The sequence below is a fragment of the Hordeum vulgare genome, chromosome 1H (assembly GCF_904849725.1).
Source record: "Hordeum vulgare subsp. vulgare chromosome 1H, MorexV3_pseudomolecules_assembly, whole genome shotgun sequence".
In the NCBI taxonomy this organism is placed as follows: Eukaryota; Viridiplantae; Streptophyta; class Magnoliopsida; order Poales; family Poaceae; genus Hordeum; species Hordeum vulgare.
Window position 1 is genome coordinate 235,821,232 of NC_058518.1, and position 11,637 is coordinate 235,832,868.

Genomic DNA, 11,637 nt, shown 5'->3' on the forward strand with positions numbered 1-11,637 from the left:
CGTGAGATTGTGCAACTCCCGGATACCGTAGGAGTGCTTTGGGTGTATCAAACGTCACAACGTAACTGGGTGACTATAAAGGTGCACTACGGGTATCTCTGAAAGTGTCTGTTGGGTTGGTACGAATCAAGATCGGGATTTGTCACTCCGCGTGACGGAGAGGTATCTCTGGGCCCACTCGGTAGAACATCATCATGAGCTCAATGTGACTAAGGAGTTAGTCACACGATGACGTACTACGGAACGAGTAAAGAGATTTACCGGTAATGAGATTGAACAAGGTATATGTATACCGACGACCGAATCTCGACAAGTACTATAGACAAAGGGGATTGTATACGGGATTGATTGAATCCTTGACATCATGGTTCATCCGATGAGATCATCGTGGAGCAAGGAGCCACCATGGGTATCCAGACCCGGCTGATGGTTATTGGCCGGAGAGGTGTCTCGGTCATGTCTGCCTGCCTCCCGAACCCGTAGGGTCTACACACTTAAGGTTCGATGACGCTAGGGTTATAGGGAATTGTTATACGTGATTATCGAAAGTTGTTCGGAGTCCCGGATGATATCCCGGGCGTCACGAGGAGCTCCAGAATGGTCCGGAGGTAAAGGTTGATATATAGGACGGATGGTTTTGGACACCGAAAGTGTTTCAGGCGTCGCCGGTATCGTACCGGGACCACCGGAAGGGTTCCGGAGGCCCACCGGGAGGGGCCACAAGCCCCGGAGGGCTACATGGGCCAAGTGCGGGAGGGAACCAGCCCCTAGGTGGTCTGGTGCGCCCCCCACACCCAGCCCATGCGCACCACAGAGGGAGGGAGGGGGAAACCCTAGGCGCAGGGGAGGCCCAAGGCCCACCTAGGGCGCCGCCCCCCTTTCCCTGCCCTGGCCGCCGCCCCCTCTCCCATATGGGCTGCCGCACCACCTAGGGTGGGAACCCTAGGGGTGGCGCACCCCCCTCCCCTCCTCCTATATAGTGGGCACTTTTGGGCTGTTGGGGATACCAATCTTCCTCTCCCTCGACGCAGCCCTGCTCTTCTTTCTCCTCCTTTGTGCCGGTGCTTGGCGAAGCCCTGCCAAGAGACCTCGTCTCTCCATCGACACTACGCCTTCGTGCTGCCAGAGATCTTCCCCAACCTCTCCCTCCTCCTTTATGGATCGAGGTGCGGGAGACGTCACCGGGCTGCACGTGTGTGGAACGTAGAGGTGCCGTGGTTCGGCACTAGATCGGAATCACACCGCAATCTGAATCGCTGCGAGTACGACTCCATCAATCGCGTTCTAGCAACGCTTCCGCTTAGCGATCTTCAAAGGTATGAAGATGCACTCACCCCTCTCTCGTTGCTGGTCTCTCCATAGGAATATCTGAATATGCGTAGGAAGTTTTTTGAATTTATGCTACGTTACCCAACAGTGGCATCCGAGCCAGGTTTCTATGCGTAGATTCTATGTACGAGTGGAACAAAAAAGGTTGTGGGCGATGATTTGTCAATTTCTTGCTGCTACTAGTCTTATTCTTTTCTGGCGTTATTGTGGGGTGAAGCGGCCCAGACGGACATTACACGTACGCTTACGTGAGACTGGTTCCACCGATAGACATGCACACCGTGCATAAAGGTGGCTAGCGGGTGTCTGTCTCTCCTACTCTAGTCGGATTGCATTTGGTGAAAAGGTTCCTTATGAAGGGTAAATAGCTTTGGCATATCATCGTTGTGGCTGTCACGTAGATAAGAAAGCGTTCTTGCTAGAAACCCAAATCAGCCACGTAAAACTTGCAACAACAATTAGAGGACGTCTAACTTGTTTTTGCAGGGTTTGACATGTGATGTGATATGGCCAAAGTTGTGATGTTGCATGTATGATGTATGAGATGATCATGTTATTGTAATAGGTTTCACGACTTGCATGTCGATGAGTATGACAACCGGCAGGAGCCATAGGAGTTGTCTTAATTTATTGTATGAGATGCAACGCCATGTGCTTACTACTTTTACTTCATTGCTAACGGTTAGCTATAGTAGTAGTGATAGTAGTAGTTGGTGTGACGACTTCACAGAGACATGATGATGGAGATCATGATGATGGAGATCATGGTGTCACGCCGGTGACGATGATGATCATGCGATGCCTGAAGATGGAGATCGAAAGAGCAAATATGATAATGGCCATATCATGTCACTATATGATTGCATTGTGATGTTTATCATGTTTTCATCTTATTGCTTAGAACGACGGTAGCATAATAAGGTGATCCCTCTTAAAATTCTGAGAACGTATTCCCCTAAGTGTGCACCGTTGCGAAGGATCGTTGTCTCGAAGCACCACGTGATGATCGGCTGTGATAGATTCTAACGTTCGCATACAACAGGTCTAAGCCAGATTTACACACGCGAAACACCTAGGTTAACTCGACGAGCTTAGCATGTACAGACATGACCTTGAATACAAGAGACCGAAAGGTCGAACATGAGTCGTATGGTTGAATACGATCAGCATGAAGTTGCTCACCATGGTGACTAGTCCGTCTCACGTGATGATCGGACGCGGATTAGTCAACATGGATCATGTATAACTTAGATGACTAGAGGGATGTCGATTTAAGTGGGAGTTCATACTTAATTTGATTAAATGAACTTAATTGTCATGAACTTAGTCTAAAAGTTGTCTTTATAAATATTGTAGATGGCCAACGTCAACCTCAATTTCAACGCATTCCTAGAGAAAAACAAGCTGAAAGATGATGGTAGCAACTATGCGGACTGGGTTCGCAACTTGAAGCTCATCCTTGAAGCAGCTAAAAAGGCTTATGTCCTTGATGCGCCGCTAGGTGATCCTCCCGCTCCCGCAGCAGCCCAGGACATTCTGAACATCTGGCAAACGCGGAGTGATGACTACTCTCTGGTTAGGTGTGGCATGTTATACAGTTTGGAAACGGGGCTCCAAAGGCGTTTTGAGCAATAGGGTGCATATGAGATGTTCCAAGAGCTGAAACTGGTTTTTCAAGCTCATGCCCGTGTTGAGAGATATGAAGTCTCCGAAAATTTCTTTAGCTGTAAGATCGAGGAGAACAGTTCTGTCAGTGAGCACATACTCAAAATGTCTGGGTTACACGGTCGTCTGACTTCACTTGGAGTCGAACTTCCGGATGATGCTATCATTGACAGAATCCTCCAGTCTCTCCCACCAAGCTACAAAGGTTTTGTGCTGAATTACAACATGCAAGGGATGGAGAAGACCATTCCCGAGTTGTACTCGATGCTCAAGTCTGTAGAAGTAGAAATAAAGAAAGAGCATCAAGTGTTGATGGTCAACAAGACCACTAGTTTCAAGAAGGGCAAGGGTAAGAAGAAATTAAAGAAAGACAGCAAAGCCGTTGCCGCGCCCGGTAAGCCAGATGTCGGGAAGAAGAAAAAAGACTGGACCCAAGCCTGAGACTGAGTGCTTCTATTGCAAGGGAAAAGGTCACTGGAAGCGGAACTGCCCCAAATACTTACTGGACAAGAAGGCCGGCAACGTTAAAGGTATATGTGATATACATGTTATTGATGTGTACCTTACCAATGCTCGCAGTAGCTCCTGGGTATTTGATACCGGTGTTGTTGCTCTCATTTGCAGCTCAAAGCAGGAACTGCGGAATAAGCGGAGACTGGCCAAGGACGAGGTGACGATGCGCGTCGGGAATGGCTCCAAGGTCGATGTGATCGCCGTCGGCACGCTACCTCTACATCTACCGTCGGGATTATTTTAAACCTTAATAATTGTTATTTAGTACCAGCTTTGAGCATGAATATTGTATCAGGGTCTTGCTTAATGCGAGACGGCTACTCATTTAAGTCAGAGAATAATGGTTGTTCTATTTATACGAGTGATATGTTTTATGGTCATGCTCCGCTGGTGAATGGTTTATTCTTGATCAATCTCTATCGTGATGTTTCACATATTCATAGTGTGAGTACCAAAATATGTAAAGTTGATAATGATAGTCCCACATACTTGTGGCACTGCCGCCTTGGTCATATCAGTGTTAAGCGCATGAAGAAGCTCCATACTGATGGACTATTAGAGTCTCTTGACTTTGAATCATTTGACACATGCGAACCGTGCCTCATGGGCAAGATGACTAAGACTCCAGTCTCAGGAATAATGGAGAGAGCAACCGACTTATTGGAAATAATACATACTGATGTGTGTGGTCCAATGAACGTTGAAGCTCGCGGTGGCTATCGTTATGTTCTCACTCTCACCGATGATTTGAGTAGGTATAGGTATATCTACTTGATGAAGCACAAATCTGAGACATTTGAAAAGTTCAAGGAATTTCAGAGTGAGGTCGCAAATCAACGTGACAAAAAAACTAAGTGTCTACGATCTAATCGTGGAGGAAAATATTTGAGTCACGAGTTTGGGACACACCTAAGGAAGTGTGGAATCCTTTCAGAACTGACGCCGCCTGGCACACCGCAACGCAACGGATTGTCTGAACATCGTAATCGCACTTTATTAGATATGGTACGATCTATGATGTCTCTTACCGACTTACCGCTATCATTTTGGGGATACGCATTAGAAACTGCAGCATTCACTTTAAATAGGGCACCGTCTAGATCCGTTGAGACGACACCGTATAAACTATGGTTTGGCAAGAAACCTAAGTTGTCGTTTCTTAAAGTTTGGGGCTGCGATGCTTATGTGAAGAAACATCAACCAGAAAAGCTCGAACCCAAAGCAGAGAAATGCATATTCATAGGATACCCTAAGCAAACTATTGGGTATACCTTCTATCTTAGATCCGAAGGTAAAACCTTTGTTGCCAAGAACGGATCCTTTCTAGAGAAAGAGTTTCCTTCGAAAGAAGTAAGTGGGAGGAAGGTAGAACTTGATGAGGTAATTACACCCCCTCTCGAACAGGAGAGTAGGCAGCACGGGAAATTGTTCCTGTGGCGCCTGCACCAACTGAAGAGGAAGTTAATGATAACGATCATGAAGTTTCGGATCAAGTTACTACTGAACTACGAAGGTCCACAAGGGCACGCTCCGCACCAGAGTGGTACGGCAACCCTGTGATGGAAATCATGTTGTTAGACAACGGTGAACCTTCGAACTATGAAGAAGGGATGGCGGGCCCGGATTCCTACAAATGGCTTGAAGCTATGAAATCCGAGATAGGATCCATGATGAGAACAAAGTATGGACTTTGGTGGACTTTCCCGATGACCGGCGAGCCATAGAAAATAAATGGATCTTCAAGAAGAAGACTGATGCAAATGGTAATGCAACCGTTTATAAAGCTCGACTTGTCGTAAAGGGTTTTCGACAAATTCAAGGAATTGACTATGAAAAGCTTTCTCTCCTGTAGCGAAGCTGAAATCAGTCCGAATCATGTTAGCAATTGCCGCCTTTTATGATTATGAAATTTGGCAAATGGACGTCAAAACAGCGTTCCTTAACGGGAACCTTAAGGAAGAGTTGTATATGATGCAACCAGAAGGTTTTGTCGACCCTAAGGGTGCTAAGAAAGTGTGCAAGCTCCAGCGCTCCATCTATGGGCTGGTGCAAGCATCTCGGAGTTGGAACATTCGCTTTAATGAGGTGATTAAAGCGTTTGTGTTCATACAGGTTTATGGAGAAGCCTGTCTGTACAAGAAAGTGAGTGGGAGCTCTGTAGCTTTCGTCATACTGTATGTGGATGACATATTATTGATGGGGAATAATATAGAGATGTTGGAGAGCATAAAGGCCTATTTGAACAAGAGTTTTACAATGAAGGACCTTGGAGAAGCTGCATACATATTAGGCATCAAGATCTATAGAGATAGATCGAGACGCCTCATAGGTCTTTCGCAAAGTACATACATTGACAAGATATTGAAGAAGTTCAATATGGAAAACTCAAAGAAAGGGTTCTTGCCAGTTTTGCAAGGTATGAGATTGAGTAAGACTCAGTCGCCGACCACGACAGCAGATAGAGAGAAGATGAGTTCTGTCCCCTACGCTTCAGCCGTAGGCTCTCTTATTTATGCCATGCTGCGTACCAGACTTGATATAAACCTTGCCATAAGTTTGGTAGGGAGGTACCAAAGTGATCCCGGTATGGAACATTGGACAGCGGTCAAGAATATCCTTAAGTACCTAAAGAGGACTAAGGAAATGTTTCTCATTTATGGAGGTGACGAAGAGCTCGTCGTAAAGGGTTACGTCGACGCTAGCTTCGACACAGATCTGGATGACTCTAAGTCACAGACCGAATACATATATGTTTTGAATGGTGGGGCAGTGAGCTGGTGCAGCAGTAAGCAAGAAGTCGTGGCAGCATCTACATGTGAAGCGGAGCACATAGCTGCTTTAGAAGCAGCTCATGAAGGAATTTGGATGAAGGAGCTCATCACCGACCTTGGGGTGGTTCCAAGCGCGTCGGGTCCAATGACACTCTCCTTTGATAACACTCGGGCCATTGCCATAGCCAAGGAGCCCAGGTGTCACTGGAAGACGAAGCACATCAAACGCCGCTACAACTCCATCCAGGACCATGTACAAAATGGAGTAATAGAGATTTGTAAAGTATATACGTATCTAAATGTTGCAGACCCATTGACTAAACCTCTTCCACGAGCAAAACATGATCAACACAATAATGCTATGGGTGTTCGATACATCACAATGTAACTAGATTATTGACTCTAGTGCAAGTGGGAGACTGTTGGAAATATGCCCTAGAGGCAATAATAAAATGGTCATTATCATATTTCCTAGTTCATGATAATCATCTATTGTTCATGCTATAATTGTATTAACAGGAAATAGTAATACATGTGTGAATAAATAGATCACAATGTGTCCCTAGCAAGCCTCTAGTTGGCTAGCTCGTTGACCAATAGATGATCATGGTTTCCTGATCATGGGCATTGGATGTCATTGATAACGGGATTACATCATTGGGAGAATGATGTGATGGACAAGACCCAATCCTAAGCGTAGTACTAGATCGTGCTGTTCGTATGCTAAAGCTTTTCTAATGTCAAGTGTATTTTCCTTCGACCGTGATATTGTGCAACTCCCAAATACCGTAGGAGTGCTTTGGGTGTATCAAACATCACAACGTAACTGGGTGACTATAAAGGTGCACTATGGTTATCTCTGAAAGTGTCTGTTGGGTTGGTACGAATCGAGATCGGGATTTGTCACTCCGCTTGACGGAGAGCTGTCTCTGGGCCCACTCGGTAGAAGATCATCATGAGCTCAATGTGACTAAGGAGTTAGTCACACGATGACATACTATAGAACGAGTAAAGAGACTTACCGGTAACGAGATTGAACAAGGTATACGTATACCGACGATCGAATCTCGGGCAAGTTCTATACCGACAGACAAAGGGAATTGTATACGGGATTATTGAATCCTTGACATCGTGGTTCATCCGATGAGATCATCGTGGAGCAAGTGGGAGCCACCATAGGTATCCAGACCCCGCTGATGGTTATTGGCCGGAGAGGTGTCTCGGTCATGTCTGCCTGTCTCCCGAACCCGTAGGGTCTACACACTTAAGGTTCGATGACACTAGGGTTATAGGGAATTGTTATATGAGGTTATCGAAAGTTGTTCGGAGTCCTATATGAGATCCCGGACGTCACGAGGAGCTCCGAAATGGTCCGGAGGTAAAGATTGATACATAGGACGGATGGTTTTGGACACCGGAAATGTTTCGGGCATCGCCAGTAACGTACCTAGACCACCGGAAGGGTTCCAGAGGCCCACCGGGAGGGGCCACAAGCCCCGGAGGGCTACATGAGCCAAGTGCGGAAGGGAACCAGCCCCTAGGTGGGATGGTGCGCCCCCACACCCAGCCCATGCGCACCAGAGATGGAGGGAGGGGAAACCCTAGGCGCGGGGGAGGCCCAAGGCCCACCTAGGGCACAGCCCCCCCTTTCCCTGCCCTGGCCGCCGCGCCCCTCTCCCATCTAGGCTGCCGCACCACCTAGGGTGGGAACCCTAGGGGTGGCGCACCCCCTCCCCTCCTCCTATATATAGTTGGCACTTTTGGGCTGTTGGGGATACCAATCTTCCTCTCCCTCGGCGCAGCCCTGCTCTTCTTTCTCCTCCTCTCTGCCGGTGCTTGGCGAAGCCGTGCCGGGAGACCTCGTCTCTCCATCAACACCACGCCGTCGTGCTACCGGAGATCTTCCCCAACCTCTCCCTCCTCCTTGCTGGATCAAGGTGCGAGAGACGTCACCGGGCTGCACGTGTGTTGAACGCGGAGGTGCCGTGGATCGGCACTAGATCGGAATCACACCGCGATCTGAATCGCCGCGAGTACGACTCCATCAACCGCGTTCTAGCAATGCTTTCGCTTAGCGATCTTCAAAGGTATGAAGATGCACTCACCCCTCTCTCGTTGCTGGTCTCTCCATAGGAAGATCTGAATATGCGTAGGATTTTTTTTGAATTTATGCTACGTTACCCAACACAAAGGTACCGAAAGCGCAGGTGAAAGTTGTTTTCTCCTGATCATATTGTGCGACTTGTATTTGGGAGAAACCAGAATAACTGTCTAGAAAGCAGAAGTGTGTGTGTTTGGACAACCTTTCTAGCATTTGGTCAATAAAAGGCAAAGGGTAATGATCTTTCCTAGTGGTTTTATTTAGTTTCCTAAAATCGATCACCATCCTATAGCCAGTAAAAATTCTCTGAGGGATCAATTCATCCTTATCATTAGGGACAACGGTAATACCTCCCTTCTTGGGGACACAATGCACCGGACTCACCCAATCGGTGTGAGCAACAGGATAAATAATACCTGCTTCCAGGAGCTTTAGTATTTCTTTTCTTACTACTTCTTTCATCTTAGGATTCAATCTCCTTTGATGATCAACAACTGGTTTGAAGTCAGGAGCAATTTTAATCTTGTGCTAGCATAGAGTGGGACTAATGCCCTTAATATCATCAAGAGTATATCAAATAGAAGCACGGTGCTTCCTCGGAGTTTTCAGTAACTTCTTTTCTTCATGCTCTAAGAGGCTAGCACTAATAATTACATGATATATCTCTTTTTAATCAAGATAAGCATACATAAGAGTATCAGGCAACTGTTTAAGCTCGAACACAGGATCACCCTTTGGTGGGGGTGGATTCCCAAGCAGTTCAACATACAGATTATTCTTAAGGATAGGATATTGTTCTAAGACAACTCTATCTATCTCATCCCTTTCATCCATATGCATATCATTTTCGTGCTCAAGCAAGTATTGCTCTAAGGGATCAATAGGAGGCACGGCAATAGAGGCTAAGGCAATAGTTTCATCCCTACTAGGCAACTCCTTTTCATGAGGTTGTCTACCAAACTTAGAGAAATTGAACTCATGTGAGACACCTTCAAAGCCAACAGTGACAGTTTGCTTCTCACAATCAATATGAGCATTGACAGTATTAAGAAAAGGTCTACCAAATATGATGGGACAAAAGCTATCTTGTGCAGTAGCAAGAACGAGGAAATCAGCAGGATACTTTGTTTTACCACACAACACTTCAACATCCCTAACAATTCCCATAGGGCAGATAGTATCTCTATTGGCAAGTTGAATAGTGACATCAATAGGCTCTATCTCAACATGTGCAATATCATCTTTGATTTCATCGTATAAGGATTGAGGTATTGCACTAATACTAGCACACACGTCACATAAGCCGTGATAACAATGATCTCCTATCTTAACAGAAACCACACGCATGCCAACAACATGCCTATGTTTGTTTCTAGCGTGAGGTTTAGCAATTCTAGCAGCATCTTCACAGAAGTGAATATTATGTCCCTCAACATCGTCGGACAGAAGATCTTTGATAATAGCAATGCTAGGTTCAACTCTAATTTCCTCAGGGGGTGTAGGTGTTCTAATATAGCCTCTACGTATCACAGTTGAAGCTTTAGAATGATCCTTTATCCTAACAGGGAAAGGTGGTTTCTCAATGTAAGCACTTGGAACAACAGGATCATTATAGGCAATGACTTTCTCTTCAACTGGAGTGGGTTTAACTACATTGACTTCTAAAGGAGGATGATATTTAAACCACTTCTCTTTGGGGAGATTAATATGAGCATCAAAGGATTCACACAATCAAGCTACTATCTCAGAGTCAACTCCATACTTAGCGCTAAAATCACTAAAGGTATTTGTCTCAACAAAGGATTTAACGCAATCAAACGTGAAATTCATACCTGACTCCTTACCTTCTTCAAGCTCCCAATCTTCAGAGTTGCGTTTAATTCTCTCCAATAAATTCCATTTGAAGTCAATATCTCTCTTCATAAAAGAACCGGTACAAGAAGTGTCAAGCATGGTGCGATCATCATGAGAAAGCCGAGCATAGAAGTTCTGAATGATAATTTCTCTCGAGAGCTCATGATTGGGGCATGAATATAGCATTGATTTAAGCCTCCCCCAAGCTTAAGCGATGCTTTCTTTGTCACGAGGCCAAAAATTATAAATATAATTCCGATCAAGATGTACTAAATGCATAGGATAAAACTTTTGATGAAATTCCAATTTCAACCGATTGTAGTCCCATGATCTAGTATCATCACATAGCCTATACCATGTCAATGCATTATCCTTCAAAGATAAAGGAAAGACCTTCTTCTTGACCTCATCCTCGGGCAAACCTGCAAGCTTAAATAAACCACAAACTTCATCTACATTGATTAGATGCAAGTTTGGATGTGATGTTCCATCTCCTATAAAAGGATTAGCCAGCAGTTTCTCAAGCATATCCGAAGGAAATTCAAAGCAAATATTTTCAGTAGGTGCAGCAGGTTGAGGAGCAAATCTTTGTGCTTCCGCTCGAGGTGAAGATACCCCGAACAAGCCCCTCAAAGGATCAGTATCCATAGTGACAAGTGACAATAAATTTCAGCACACTCTATGAATGTTTCCTTACCAAGTTCCACTTACCAAAGGCGCTTCACTCCCCGGCAACGGCGCCAGAAAAGAGTCTTGATGACCCACAAGTATAGGGGATCAATCATAGTCCTTTCGATAAGTAAGAGTGTCTAACACAACGAGGAGCAGAAGGATCTGACAAGTGGTTTTCAGCAAGGTAAAATCTGCAGGCACTGAAATTGTCGGTAACAAGTGATTGTGTGGTGAAATGATTCATAGAAAGCAACAAGTAACAAAAGTAGCAACGGTGCAGCAAAGTGGCCCAATCCCTTTTGTAGCAAGGAACAAGCCTGGACAAAGTCTTATAGGAGGAAAAACGCTCCCGAGGACACACGGGAATTTTTGTCATGCTAGTTTCATCATGTTCATATGATTCGTGTTTGTTACTTTGATAGTTTGATATGTGGGTGGACCGGCGCTTGGGTACTGCCCTTACTTGGACAAGCATCCCACTTATGATTAACCCGTCTCGCAAGCATCCGCAACTACGAAAGAAGAATTAAGACAAAGTCTAACCATAGCATTAAACTAGTGGATCCAAATCAGCCCCTTACGAAGCAACACATAAACTAGGGTTTAAGCTTCTGTCACTCTAGCAACCCATCATCTACTTACTACTTCCCAATGCCTTCCTCTAGGACCAAATAATGGTGCAGTGTTATGTAGTCGACGTTCACATAACACCACTAGAGGAAAAACAACATA